Source organism: Primulina tabacum, chromosome 13 (genome assembly GCF_025594145.1).
Source record: "Primulina tabacum isolate GXHZ01 chromosome 13, ASM2559414v2, whole genome shotgun sequence".
NCBI lineage: Eukaryota > Viridiplantae > Streptophyta > Magnoliopsida > Lamiales > Gesneriaceae > Primulina > Primulina tabacum.
The window spans coordinates 2,449,660-2,465,140 of NC_134562.1; positions in this window are offsets into that span (position 1 = coordinate 2,449,660).

A 15,481-nucleotide genomic window follows, 5' to 3' on the forward strand; every position below is an offset into this window, starting at 1 on the left:
AATTGCCGGTAAGAAAATTCTTAAGTTTTAACACGATCAGATTTGATGGTATGTTTTGTCGCAGAGAGGATATACATTTCAGGTGTAGCCACACATGCATTACTAGATTCAGGAGCTACACATTAGTCTATATCCGAAACCTTCGTCAAGCGATTAGAATCATACATGTGGCAATGGATTTAGGATTTAGAGTATTGATTCCATCCAGAGATCAAATGTTCACTTCTCAGATAGTGAAGAGATCGGAGCTTCGGTTACAGAAATATACGGTGCAGGCAGATTTGATAGTGCTATCGTTGCCAGACTTCGACATTATTCTGGGTATGGATTGGATTTCGTTGAACGGAGCTGTCATAGACTTCCGACAGAGATCAGTATCTGTCCGACCGCCCAGCGGTAAGCCATTCATTTTCAGGCAGCCAGAAACCAGCAGATGCCGCACGTCATTTCCTGCATGTGTGCGAGGAAGCTTATGAAGAGAGGCTGTCGGGCATTACTAGCCAGTATTGTATCAGTCATAGAGCCAGTATGTAACGTCCGAAAAACCAACCTACGTAAACCGTATGCAAGCAAATTATTTTAATTGCTTAATTGTTTTATTTAATTTGTTTTAAATTCTTGCATGATATTTATTACATGATAAAATGTATGATTGCATGATTAAATGATAATATGACATGATATCATGAAATTAAAGATTTTACCCGAATATTCGATAATAGGTAGGGTAAAGGAGACCGGATACGACCAAGACAGGAATATGTATTTTCTTTAAATAATGGCAAGGCTTCCTAACATGATTTAAAAATGATTTAATTTTCTTAAAAATGTTGGAGTTCGAATTATTTTACGAGTCGAGCTCGATTTTTCCCAGGAAGCCGGTTTTGGGCAAACAAGGAGTTTCAAAAGATCAAAATATTATTTTATGAAAACTAATTTTTATAAACTTTTATTATTTAATTAAACAAGTATTATTGGACCTAATTTAATTAAATTAAGTAGGCCCAATTACCCTTAAACTTGCAAGCCCAAAACCAAGCCCATTAGTATATTAATTAAATTATAAGTGTATTAGGTCTTCAAAATCTCACAAATTCTTTCACCAATCAGCCGAAATTCTACTCACACACTCACAAGTATTTTCGAAAATTTGGGAAGGAAAGAAGCTTGTGTTCTTCGTCGTCCGGTCGTACAACGTCGCAACCTCGCCAAAGATCATATAGTCGAGCGTTATAAACGCAAAAGAGCGTTTTCTAAATCCTTTCAAACATCATACAAATCATAATATGTGTGTTTTAGTTATATATGCATGAAAATATTGTTGTTCGATTATTTTACGACGGGATACGTATTTTTCAAAGGTTCAGCGATTTTACGTTTATTTTAAAAAGGTTTTGAACCCAACGAACATGCTGCCATTACATGATAAAAATATGATTAAACTGTGATTGAAACATGATAAAATCAATAGGAATTAGGCTGGAACCGTAGGACACAAGGGAAGAAAGAAGAACTATGAGTTTGGGGTTGGCTTTGAGTGCATGATATGGTTCAAGGGGCTCAATGGTTTTGCATAGTGTCTTGGGGCTCGACCAAGTCTGGGGGTTGGGTCATAAGGGACGTGGGTCAGGGTCAAGAAGGGTCCGAGAATGGCTAAGACTCCTTGGTTGCAGCCTAGGAAGAGTCCTTTAAAGAAAGGACTCCTCGCGCGCTGGTGGAGTACAGCAGCTGCCAAGGGTGCTCGCTGCTAGGGCTGGGTGGCTTAGGGTAGGTTCATCAGGATCCTAGGGTCATGGGCAGGGGTCGGGCTAGGTGCTGGTGCGGCTGGCTCGCTTCTGGCTCGAGCAAAACAAGGGGACCACAGGGCAGCAAGGTGACACACGCAGCTTCTTTTGGTTGCAGGGGTTCCTAGCTTGGGTTCTAGGGGCTGGGATGGTCTGGGCTGGGTCTGGCATGGTCCAAAGGAGGTCAGGGTTTGCTGGGCTTGGGTGTGGCTCGAGTGGAGGTGACATAGGTTGACTAGGAGTCTACTAGCGTGAGTTAGAGAAGGGAGCAGATTTTGGTCTCGGTTCCAGGGGTGTTTGAGCGAGCCAGGGTTAGGTTCTATGGGATGGGCTTGTCCAGGAGGGTGCCTAGATGGGTTGTCTAGGGTTTGGCTTGAGAATGCTCGGGGGTGGCTCGAGTATTTTTGGAGATGGCTCGGTGTGTTTGATTATGTGTCAATTTCGAAAATTAAAGAACTAAAATTGAATCCATGGGTCCACGGGTGTGGCTCATGACTTGGAACGGTAGAATAAATACTAAAAATGTTATGTTTAAAATTTGGGATCAAAATAATGCGTTTTGGATTTATCCGGGATTTAATCGCCACACGAAACGTTGATTAAATAATAAATTGAAAAGCCTAGTTTTAAGCTTCATAAAATTATGAAAAATTATATTTAAGCTTAAATAAATATTCAAGGTAAGCCCATGTCATTAAAAGTGAGAAAAAGATAAATCCAAGAATTTTTACGTCCAGGGGCAAAACGATAATTTTACACTTAGGAAAATACGTAAACGTTTGGCAGCGTTCCGAAGGATCATAACGCATGTTAAATGATATTATATGATTTAAAATGATGATTTGGATGATAATTTGTATTTTTACGATTTATGGTAAAGATGTGCAATTTATACTGTTTAAAATGCTATTTTTGGAAAGCTGTTATTTTATGATTTTTAAAGAAAAAAAAATATTTTTGAGGGATGTGAATTGACTGTGAGAAAAGATATGATATATGATATATGATTTTGTGGGGATGACGTGAGGCCAAAGGCCCCAGAGGGAACCCATATACGGGACAAGCCCCCAGAGTGACCTTGTTTACGGGCCAAGGCCCAGAGGGGGACCCCGTGTATGGGAAAAGGCCCCAGAAGGACCTTGACGATTGTATTTTCACGGTGGAGCGTAGTGCACACCCCCATGGACCATGTGGAGCTAATGCTGCAGTCGACCAAATGATAAAAGCTAGTCACTTTCAAGGATCAAACTTCACCCAAAATGATATATGATTGAAAGCTTATGATTAAAATGATTTTTATGATATATGATTCATGATGATGATTAAAGCTATTTTAAATGATTTATTTATGCTCAAAGCTTATTTTTAAATGATTTTTAAAGGATTTATTAATTTTTAAAAGTTATTTTAAAATGATTTTACGATTTATGATTTAATTATGCTAAAATGATTTTAAATGATTTATTTATGTTCAAAAGATATTTTAAATAAAAATATGATTTTAATGCATGTGAATGTATGTATATGTATTATTTGTTATCCATGTTTAGAACGTGTTGAGTCTTTAGACTCACTAGGTTTGTATGATACAGGTTTGGATGATTTATGGGAGGTGCTGACGCTTGAGTGGATCGAGTGCAGTAGTACACACCCGAGGACCTTTATGTTTCCGCACCAGCTAGATAGATTAAGGATTTAAAGATTATATTAATGATTTTAAGTAGAGATATTTTTATGCTTATTTTTATTGTTAGCTGATCCTTTTAAAGGTCGATTTAGGAATTTTGGTTAGTCGATGATTTAGAATTTTATTTTATGCATTTGAGATTTAAATTGTTAATTTATTATGATTCATGATTATGTTAAATTATTTTATTAGAATTTATGATTTAAGATTAGAAAAAAAAATTGAGGTCGTTTCAGATGGTATCAGAGCCAGGTTTTCCTCAAAGGGTTGTGTACTATCACTTCGAGAAGCTCAAGAAGTCACGCCTCAAATATGTGAGTTTTTACTGCTTTATATTTTATATGCTTAAAATTCTTGTAAATGTTTATATGATGCATGATAGAAATGTTAGTTGCATGCTACATTCAAATGATTAATGCATGTTGGGTAGTGAAATTGATAAGAACTTAGAGAAGAATAGGATGCATGCACGATGCGAGCTGGATTTAGGAGTCGGCTTTGAGAAATTTTTGTGTTAGAATTGCAATTTTCTAGATTTTGAGGACTGAATTGAAGAATAAGATTTAAGTTAAATGTTAAATTTGAGATGTATAAGGGAACCTAAGCGTTGCAATAATCAAGTCAAGGAAAATTTTGAGGATGATGAAAAACCAACCTACGTAAACCGCATGCATGCAAATTATTTTAATTGATTAATTGTTTTATTTAATTTGTTTTAAATTCTTGCATGATATTTATTACATGATTAAATGTATGATTGCATGATTAAATGATAATATGACATGATTTCATGAAATTAAGGATTTTACTTGAACATTCGATAATAGGCAGGGGAAAGGAGACCGGGGACGACCAAGACAAGAATATGTATTTTCTTTAAATAATGGCAAGGCTTCCTAATATGATTTAAAAATGATTTAGTTTTTCTGAAAATGTTGGAGCTCGAATTATTTTACGAGTCGAGCTCGATTTTTCCCGGGAAACCGGTTTTGGGCAAACAAGGAGTTTTAAAAGATCAATAATATTATTTTATGGAAACTAATTTTTATAAATTTTTATTATTTAATTAAACAAGTGTTATTGGGTCCAATTTAATTAAATTAAATAGGCCCAATTACCCTTAAGCTTGTAAGCCCAAAACCAAGTCCATTAATTTGTTAATTAAATTATAAATAAGTGTATTAGGTCTTCAAAACCTCACAAATTCTTTCACCAATCAGCCGAAATTCTCCTCACACACTCACAAGTATTTTCGAAAATTTGGGAAGGAAAGAAGCTTGTGTTCTTCGTCATCCGGTCGTTCAATGTCGCACCCTCACCGAAGATCGTATATTCGAGCGTTATAAACGCAAAGGCACATTTTCTAAACACTTTCAAACATCATACAAATCATAATATGTGTCTTTTAATTATTTATGCATGAAAAATATTGTTGTTCGATTATTTTACGACGGGATAGGTATTTTTCAAAGGTTCAACGATTTTACGTTTATTTGAAAACGGTTTTGAATCCAATGGACAAGCTGCCATTACATGAAAAAAATAAGGTTAAATTGTTTGAAACATGATAAAATCAATAGGAATTAGGCTGGAACCGTAGGACACAAGGGAAGAAAGAAGAACCGTGAGTTTGGGGTTGGCTTTGAGTGCATGATATGGTTCAAGGGGCTCAATGGTTTTGTATGGGGTCTTGGTGCTCGACCAGGTCTGGGGGTTGGGTCTTAAGGGACGTGGGTCAGGGTCAGGAAGGGTCCTAGAATGGCTAAGACTCCTTGGTTGCAGCCTAGGAGGAGTCCTTTAAAGAAATGACTCCTCGCGCGCTGGTGGAGTACAGCAGCTGCCAAGGGGGCTCGCTGTTGGGGCTGGGTGGCTCAAGGTAGGTTCATCAGGGTCCTAGGGTCATGGGCAAGGGTCGGGCTAGGGGCTGGTGCGGCTGGCTAGCTTCTGGCTCGAGAAAAACAAGGGGACCGCAGGACAGCAAGGTGACGCGCGCAACTTCTTTTGGTTGTATGGGTTGGCAGCTTGGGTTCTAGGGTCTGGACTGGGTCTGGGCGTGGTCCAGGGCTGGTCACGGTCGGCTGGGCTCAGGTGTGGCTCGGCTGGAGGTGACATAGGTTGACTAGGAGTCTACTAGCGTGAGTTAGAGAAGGGTGCAGATTTTGGTCTCGGTTCCAGGGGTGTTTGAATGAGCCAGATCTAGGTTCTATGGGCTGGGCTTGTCCAAGAGGGTGCCTAGATGGGTTGTCTAGGGTTTGGCTTGAGGTGGCTCGGGCGTGGCTCGAGTATTTTTGGAGATGGCTCGGTGTGTTTGATTATGTGTCAATTTCGAAAATTAAAGAACTAAAATTTAATCCATGGGTCCACGGGTGTGGCTCATGACTTGGAAGGGTAGAATAGATACTAAAAATGTTATGTTTAAAATTTGGGATCAAATAATGAGTTTTGGATTTATCCGGGATTTAATCGCCGCACGGAACGTTGATTAAAGAATAAATTGAAAAGCCTAGTTTTAAGCTTCATAAAATTATGGAATATTATATTTAAGCTTAAATAAATATTTAAGGTAAGCCCATGTCATTAAAAGTGAGAAAAAGATAAATTCGAGAATTTTTACGTCCAAGGACAAAACGATAATTTTACACATAGGAAAATACGTAACGTTTGGCAGCATCTCGAAGGATCATAACGCATGTTAAATGATATTATATGATTTAAAATGATGATTTTGATGATAATATGTATTTTTACGATTTATGGTAAATATGTGCAATTTATACTGTTTAAAATGCTATTTTTGGAAAGCTGTCTTATTTTATGATTTTTAAAGAAAAAAAATATTTTTGAGGGATGTGAATTGACTGTGAGAAAAGATATGATATATGATATATGATTTTGTGTGGATGACGTGAGGGCCAAGGCCCCAGAGGGAACCTATATACGGGACAAGCCCCCAGAGTGACCTCGTTTACGGGTAGGGGTGTCAATCGGGTGGTTTGGGTCGGGTTTCGGGTCAACCCGCGAAAATTTTATTATTTTTTTTTCAACTCGAACCTAACCCGAACTCGAAGCAACTCGAAAACCCCCAACCCAAACACGAACCCGTATAACCCGACTCAACCCGTCTAACCCGCCTAACCCGAATTTTATTTATTTATTTTAAATTTTTTTAAAAAAATTATGAAAAAAATTCAAAAAAATAAAAAATAATAATATTTTAATTTAAACACATAATAACAAAATTTTTGATTTAAATTTGAAAGTTTAATCTTAGAAAATTAAAAGTATTTTACTAAATCAAATAAAAAATTGTTAAAAAAATAAAAATAGGCAAAATAAATATTAAATGATGAAAATTTATCATATAAATATACAATAAATTTTGTTCAAGCATACAATATATAAAAATATAGGTAATATTTTCAAAAAAAAAGTTCGCGGGTCAACCCGCGACCCAACCCGACCCAACCCGAAACCCGCCTAACATGGCACTAACCCGAATCAACCCAACCCGAACCCAACCCGAACCCGAAAAACCCCAACCCGAACCTGATTTTTTTCGTGTTGGGTCGTGTCGGGTTGACGGGTCGTGTCACATTTTGACACCCCTATTTACGGGCCAAGGCCCAGAGGGGGTCCCCGTGTATGGAAAAAGGCCATAGAAGGACCCCGACGATCGTATTTCTATGGTGGAGCCTAGTGCACACCCTCATGGACCATGTGGAGCTAAGACTGCAGTCGACCAAATGATAAAAGCTAGTTACTTTCAAGGATCAAACTTCACCCAAAATGATATAAGATTGAAAGCTTATGTTTAAAATGATTTTTATGATATGTGATTCATGATGATGATTAAAGCTATTTTTAAATGATTTTTAAAATGATTTATTTATGCTCAAAGCTTATTTTTAAATGATTTTTAAAGGATTTATTTATGCTTAAAAGTTATTTTAAAATGATTTTACGATTTAATTATGCTAAAATGATTTTAAATAGTTTATTTATGTTCAAAAGATATTTTAAATAAAAATATGATTTTAATTCATGTGAATGTATATGTATTATTTGCTATCCATGTTTATAACGTGTTGAGTCTTTAGACTCATTAGGTTTGTATGATGCAGGTTTGGATGATTTATGGGAGGTGTTGACGCTTGAGTGGATTGAGTGCAGCAGTACACACCCGAGGGCCTTTATGTTTCCGCACTAGCTAGATAGATTAAGGATTTAAAGATTATGTTAATGATTTCTAGCAGAGATATTTTTATGTTAATTTTATTGTTAGCCGATCTTTTAAAGGTCGATTTAGGAATTTTGGTTAGTAGATGATTTAGGATTTTATTTTATGCACTTGAGATTTAAATTGTTATTTATTATGATTCATGGTTATGTTAAATTATTTTATTAGAATTTATGATTTAAGATTAGAAAAAAAAATAGAGGTCGTTTCACAGTCGATCAGAGGCTAGAGGACGTCGATGTGGTCAGAGAGTTCTCCAGTGTTTTCCTGGACGATGTTTCAAGCATTCCACCAGACAGAGAGGTGGACTTCTCTATCGAGCTTATGCCAGGTACTGTGCCTATCTCTAAGGCACCCTAACGTCTTGCACCTGCAGAGATGAAAGAACTGAAGGATCAGATACATGATTTGTTAGATAAGGGATTCATTCGCCCTAGATTTTCTCCATGGGGCGCGCCGGTACTATTTGTTAAAAAGAAGGATGGCAGCATGAGGCTTTGCATTGACTACCGAGAGCTGAACAGGGTCACCGTCAAGAATAAATATCCACTACCGAGGATTGAAGATTTGTTTGATCAGCTTCATGGAGCATCGGTATTTTCAAAGATAGATCTTTGATCCGGATACCATCAGCTGAAGGTGAGAGAGTCTGACGTGCATAAGACAGCCTTCCGGACGCGATATGGGCATTATGAGATTATGGTGATGCCCTTCGGTTTGACGAATGCACCAGTGATCTTCATGGATCTCATGAATCGCGTGTTTCAGCCATATTTGGATTAGTTCGTCATAGTTTTCATTGACGACATTCTGATCTATTCGAGTAGCAGAGAGGAGCAAATCCGACATCTGAGGACCGTACTGCAGACATTACAGGACAAACAGTTGTATGCCAAGTTCAATAAGTGCAAGTTCTGGCTTGACAGGGTAGCGTTCTTGGGCCATATTGTATCTCAGAATGGTATTGAGGTCGACCCTAGTAAGGTCGAAGCAGTCTGAGTTGGCCAGTGCATAAGAGCGTGTCAGACGCTTTGAGCAGGAAGCACGCAATGATTTCTCGTTTGTCGGTACAGAAACTGCGGATGGTAGCACGCAATGGTCAGGGGCGATGCCCCAAATCTTGCTACTCTGACAGTACACCCGACATTGAAGGACGTAATTCGGACAGGGAAGACTTCTGATGAGAAGTTACAGAAGTAGAGACAGAGGGACGAGGCTAAGGGACAGAGACTGTATACAGTTGTAGATGGCATAGTCAGATATAGGGACTGTCTATGGGTTCCTGACAGTGATTCCCTGAGAGAAGATATCTTGAACGAGGCCCACAACATCCCGTACTCCATCCATCTCAAGAGTACGAAGATGTATAAAGACCTTCAGGCTCTTTATTGGTGGCCGGGCATGAAGCGAGATATTCTGCGTTTCGTCTCCAAGTGTTTGGCATGTCAGCAGGTCAAGGCCGAACATCAGAGACCTGTAGGGAAGTTGAGACCACTCCCTATTCCCGAGCGGAAATGGGAGAACATCACCATGGACTTTGTGACAGGGCTTCCAAGGACTACTAGAGGATATAATGCCATCTGGGTGATCGTCGATCGGCTCACTAAATCAGCTCATTTTCTACCGATCATGAAGACTTTCACCATGACTCAGTACGCAGAACTGTACATCAAGAGATAGTCAGACTGCATGGGATTCCAATGTCCATTGTGTCAGACAGGGATCCGAGGTTCACTTCTGCGTTCTGGAAGAGTCTCCATCAGGCGTTTGGTACTAAGTTGGTATTCAGTACTGCCTTCCATTCTCAGATAGACGGACAGTTAGAGAGGGTGATTCAGATTCTTGAGTACCTACTCCAAGCTTGCATTATCGACTTCTAGGGCAGCTGGGAACCGAAGTTACCTCTTTTGGTGTTCACATACAACAAAAGTTATCAGGCGTCGATCGGTATGGCTCCATACGAGGCACTATACGGGAGGAAGTGTAGGTTGCTAGTGTATTGGGATGAGGTAGGAGAGAGTGCAGAGTTGGGTCCGGATATTGTCAGGCAGACTGCAGAGTTAGTGGTCAAGATCCAGGACAAGATGAGGACCGCTCAGAGCCGTCAGAAAAGTTATGCAGATCAGAGGCGCAGAGATCTTAAGTTCACAATAGGGGATCATGTGTTTGTGAAGATCGCACCGATGGAGGGTGCGATGAGGTTCGGGAAGATGGGCAAGCTCAGCCCTAGATTCATCGGAACATTCGAGATCCTAGAGAGAGTGAGAACACTCACATACATACTTGCGTTACTATCGAATCTAGAAGGTAATGTGTTCCACGTCTCCATGCTACGGAAGTACATGTCTAATCCTTCGCATGTGCTGAACTATGAGCCACTTCAGCTGACGCCGAATCTGTCATTCGAAGAGAGACCCACGTAGATATTGGACAGACATGAGAGGGGGCTCCGGAACAAGGTGATCCATATGGTCAAGGTCAAAGTGGCTGAATCATTCTGAGGAGGAGGCTACTTGGGAGACCAAAATCGAGATGAGGAGTCGCTACCTGGAGTTATTCGGTATGTTTTAAATTTCGTGGACGAAATTTTATTTTAGGGGGGGAGAGTTGTAAGGTCCAGGAAACTTACATTTATGTAACCTGAATGCATGCAATCTAGGGCTTTAATTAAATTATGTATTTATTTATTTTATACATTTAATGCATACATATTGCATGAATATGACTTATTTCATGATATTTTAAAAAATCATGCATTAGGGTTTTTGTAGAGCCCAAAATCAGTACACGTAAAACCAATACATTTATTTAAATTGTTAAATTATTTATTTAATTTTAAAATGATTTTAGCGATACATAATTTATGATTTGCATTATTTTATATTTAATTTATGTTTAGTCGATGCACGTTAAAATATTTTCTTGAGTCTCACGTTTCAGGCGAATATTCGATGCGGGATCGGGGAAAGGAGACCAGCGACGATTTGGACGATTTTTAAAATGTGATATTTTATTTCAAATCGAGAAAATTATTATGTTAAATGATTCATGAAGTTTTAAGCATTTTAAATTCTAATTTAATTTATTAGGTGATTTTAAGATTTTAAACTTTTAAAGTTTATTGCATGTGTATTTTATTTTTAATTAGGGGATTTTAGTAAAGTTATTATTGGTTTAACATTTTAATTAGCATGTTAATTAATTAATTAAGCAATTTTCTTCCCCTAATTAAATAAACAAACGTACACACATATTCTCACACACACATACGACACACACACACACACAATTTTCCCCTGAGCTTTCATTTCTTTTATTTGAGAAAAACCTAGGGTTCTTAGTTCTTTCAGAGCAGCCACATTCCTCTTCGAATTTTTCAATGAATTCACATTCATTTTCTTCAAGTAATCGTGCCACAAATTATCCTGGATCGTCCATCGCATTTCTCCGCTTTGGCATCGTCGTATTGTGAGTTTTAAAGATTAAAGACATGTATATTCTTTTATTTTTGCAACGATCTTGTCATAGTATATGTCATGATGTTTATTGTGTGCAAAAATTCATGTGTGATATGCAAACTTCGAGCAAAAATGGTTGGATCGATTTTGAAACGATTTTTAGATCTTAAAAACCTATTTTGCTGTCATTTTGATTACTGTACATTTTCGATTGTTTTCTGGAAAAACTTTCAACATATAAAACGTAGTACTTTTTGATACCTTTGATTTGACAGTAAATTCGTAATTTTTGGACAAGAAACGAGTGAGTTATGATTTTTTTTCGTGTGACTGATCAAATTGTGTTGTTATGAAAACATGTTCTTTACGTGTTCTTGAGTATTGTTTGTTGCAGGCTTTGTTGGGAACCTTCGGGTGATCGCTGCTGAATTTAGGTATATTGGGCATGATGTTTGGACGATTTTTGGTGATTCGTTTTGTGTCGTTAGGCACTTGGTTGCATTAGAAGTAGTAGGAAGCATTTTGGTGTCAAAAAGTCGTGTTTGTGGGTTGTGTTGTGTTGTATGTTGTGCGTCGTTGTTTTGGGACGTTTGTGTGAGTTTGAGTCATTGCCATAGCACCCTAGGATGGGTTTCGTTGCATCGGTTCGAGTCGATAGGGCGTGGCTTAGAGTTTGCATCGAGATTGTTCATTTGGGGTCGAGTTTGCGTAGAGTTAGCGCCACAGCGCTCTATGGGAAGCGCCGAAGTGCACGGATTTCGCAAGCCTAGCACTGCGGCGCTGCCTTTGTGGCGCCGCAGTGCTAGAGCTGCGGAATTGCTAGCGCCGTGGCGCTAGTGCCTAGCTCCTAGGCGCTAGGCAGCACCGCAGCGCAGCCATTTCCACCGCCTAGGCGCTTGTCCATTATTTTTAAACCACTATTTAGGTCCATGCCTTCCATGTTTGGGAAAATGTTCACACTTCATATAGAGATTGTTTCTGGGTTCGATGCCATGATTTAGTATGATGATTAAACGAGATCAAGTCCCGAGTGATTTAGAACATCATAAATCAATTGTTTATTTTGGTGGTGAGCATGACTATTACGTCTAAGTTATGAAAATTAAGTGCATGAAAATGTGTTAGTATGCGCAGCAGTAGCCCAAGCGAGATCCAACGAATCCCTCAACGCTACGTAAGTATGTTCGACGTGCAAAAGAAAATGTTTATGTTTTTGAGGTATGCGAAATGTCTTGTGACCAAAAATGAACGGGTTTGGAAGCCCGTGAACGTGGTTGGGGACCTCTCCATCCCGGTAAAGCATGATCGGGTTTAGATCAGGATTGGAAAGCAGTAAAGCATGACCAGAGACCAATCCACCCGATAAAGCATGACCGGGGATCTCATGTATGTGGTACTGGACATCCCTGCCAGCCCAGTACTGTGGTTTAGTATGATCAGACACATTTATATATGAGTCACTTGCTTTGAAACATATCTCTACGTAAAATTATGATGATTATGTATGTCCACGTATGTATGATGCAAGTACGTTTATGAAAATTTTTACGATATGATGACACGTCTATGTTTATGTAAGTACGTTCAAGTTTAAGTATGTATGCTCTACTTTAAAATGCATGTGATTTTATTACGTATTATTTGTTATTATCAGTTTAAACATGCATGTTGAGTCTTTAGACTCACTAGAATTGATCGATGCAGGTGATGACGAGTTTGAGGAGGCGAGAGGTGGGGACCAGTGAGTCGGCTCGGACTGCGCGAAGGCTAAACCTGAGGACCGCCTATGTTTTCAAGAATTTTCAAGCATGTTAATTTAGTTACTCTGATTTTATGAAACTATTTCACGATGATTAAATGAGTACCTTTTTGGCAAACTTTGTTTGTACTCGTTTTTATTTCAAATATTTTAGACGAGCAGTTTATTTTATCGCAATTTGAGTGATTATTATTTATATAAGAAAATTTTTATTTTTTCGCAAATTTTAAGTAGTTCAAAATACGGTGCGTTACAGTTTTTAAGCTGCATTTCACGCTCGAACGAGGAACGAAGACAAGGGAAAATTAAGAAAAATATTTTTAGTGAATGATTAATTTTAATTAATTAATAAAATGTGATTTAAGTGTATTTTGCAAGAAATGGGCTTTGTTGGGCATTTTTACTCGTCGGAGCATATTTTTAATCGGTACACAAATTTTATCGAAATTGGAGACTTTTTGAGGGCTCGAGCAATATCTTCAAAAACTTACCAAAACAAAATTTTTTTTGGGAGTGTGTTTGGGATTGATGGGCCTATTTTTTAGCTTAGTGGGCTCAAGACTCTTTTTAAACCTTTTAAAATATAATTAAGGGCCCATTAGCATTTTTCTGACTATTTAATTACTACAGTAATCACACCCTAAATCATCAAGGCATGCATGTCTCTTCCTTTTGCAAATCATTCACGCCGATATTATACGAAAATTTGTGTAAATGCATGTAAAAATTTTGATTCAAATCGTGTGTGCATTTCGTTGAATGTTTATATGAAAATATAACATCCTAATGTTTGTTACTCACGTTTTCTTGATTTGTTGCAAGGGGGCTGTTGTATTACGTCTTGTTAAGGGCTGGACATGTTGAGATCGAAGATGTCTAGGTGCTGGATTTGGGTTTAGAACGTGTCATGGTAGTGGCCGATCGCTAGTTCTCTTGTTGGCCGTTTTGTTTGGGAATTAGGTAAGGGGTGGGTCCGACAATGCAAGGGCTGAACCAAGCCATGGAAAAAACCCTGGTGGGTCTGAGCCATGGCTCAGGGAGGCTCAACCACCGTTGGAACCACATGTGGAGTCAGCCTATTGCTTGTAAGGAGACGAGTCTCGGGTGTGGTGATTTCAGGTTATAGCGAGTGTGTGCGATTTCCAGCGTGCATGGGGATGAGTCCTTGGGTTGGTTTGGTCCAGTAGGGTCCTGAGGTGGTCGGGCAGATGTTGGTTAGGAGCTGGTTCGCTCGGTCTTGAGCTAGGGGAGAAATTATGGAGGGTTGTGCACCTAGTGTTCTCGAATGGGGCTATGCAGATTTCCAGCAGCTTGTGGTTATGATTTAGGGAGTCATAGTTGGCTGGAGTTTGAGGTTTAAGGGCTGTTAGAGTGTGTTTTAGGTATGGTAAAAGTTTGGGAAAGTTTTGGTTAAATTTCAGGTTGATTCTGGTTAAAACCGGAACTCCGGTCCAAGTTTTAAAATGAATCGATTAATTTTTGAAACGGGCTTGAGTTTACATGTAAGAAATACTTTTAAATATGTTTTGGGATGTTTTAAGGATTTTGGTAAGTTTCGGGTCAGAATTTTGAGGTCCAGAGGGTAAAATGGTAATTTTGGGTTTCCAGGGGTAGAATGGTAGATAAGTGCAAGAATTGCACTTAATTTATATGTTAATCCTTTTGATCTATACTGGTTTCGAACAGAATTACACGTGGTTTTTGTGTCGTGCAGGGGATAAACAACTAGTTGATGGTTTAGAGCAATCAGAGATGTTTTTGAGCGTGAAACTGCGATAGACGAGAGCCGCAGCGCCAAAACAAGCACCACAGCGCTCATTTGTGCAAAAGACGAGCGCCTAGGCGCTGCCCAAGAAGCGCCGCGGCGCATCATTGCCGAAGAATAAGCGCCTAGGCGCTGCCCACACAGCACCACGGTGCCCCAAGGCCGAGAGTTCAAAATTGACGGGCGCCTAGGCGCCACTTACTCAGCGCCGCGGCGCCAATGGCGGCGAAACAAGATTAAATGGGCTTCGACTCACGGCCCAAACGGGGATATAAGAAGAAATCAAGGGTTCAGAACAGGAGAGCCATTTTTTGGAGAGAAAAACACACGGGAGACCGACACGAACAAGAAACGAAGATTCAGAGTACGAAGAACGATCACAAATACGAAGAACGACGGATCTGGGGACGGAGACGATACTTCGGATTTGTCATCTATTCTTTTGTTTTTATATTCTCGTGTATTTCAATGTCTAAATCTTAGAACATTCGTTGTTTTTATTTAGATTTCGTCATGAACTAATTTTCTAGTCTAGATAATGACGTAGCTTTGTCGATACGATAATTTGACTCGGTTCTTTATATGATTGAATTTCTTCTTGTTTAATTGTGTTTCTTTTTATTGTTTTGACTGCAATTTACTGGCCATAAATTGTGTGTTATTCGATTAATTCTACAACTCGGGAGAGGGACTAGGAGTATAGATCATTAGAGACGCATCGTTGAATATTTATATCGTTCGGAAGGCATATAACTTTAGCGAGACTTGGGCAAGAACTTTGCATGCATTTA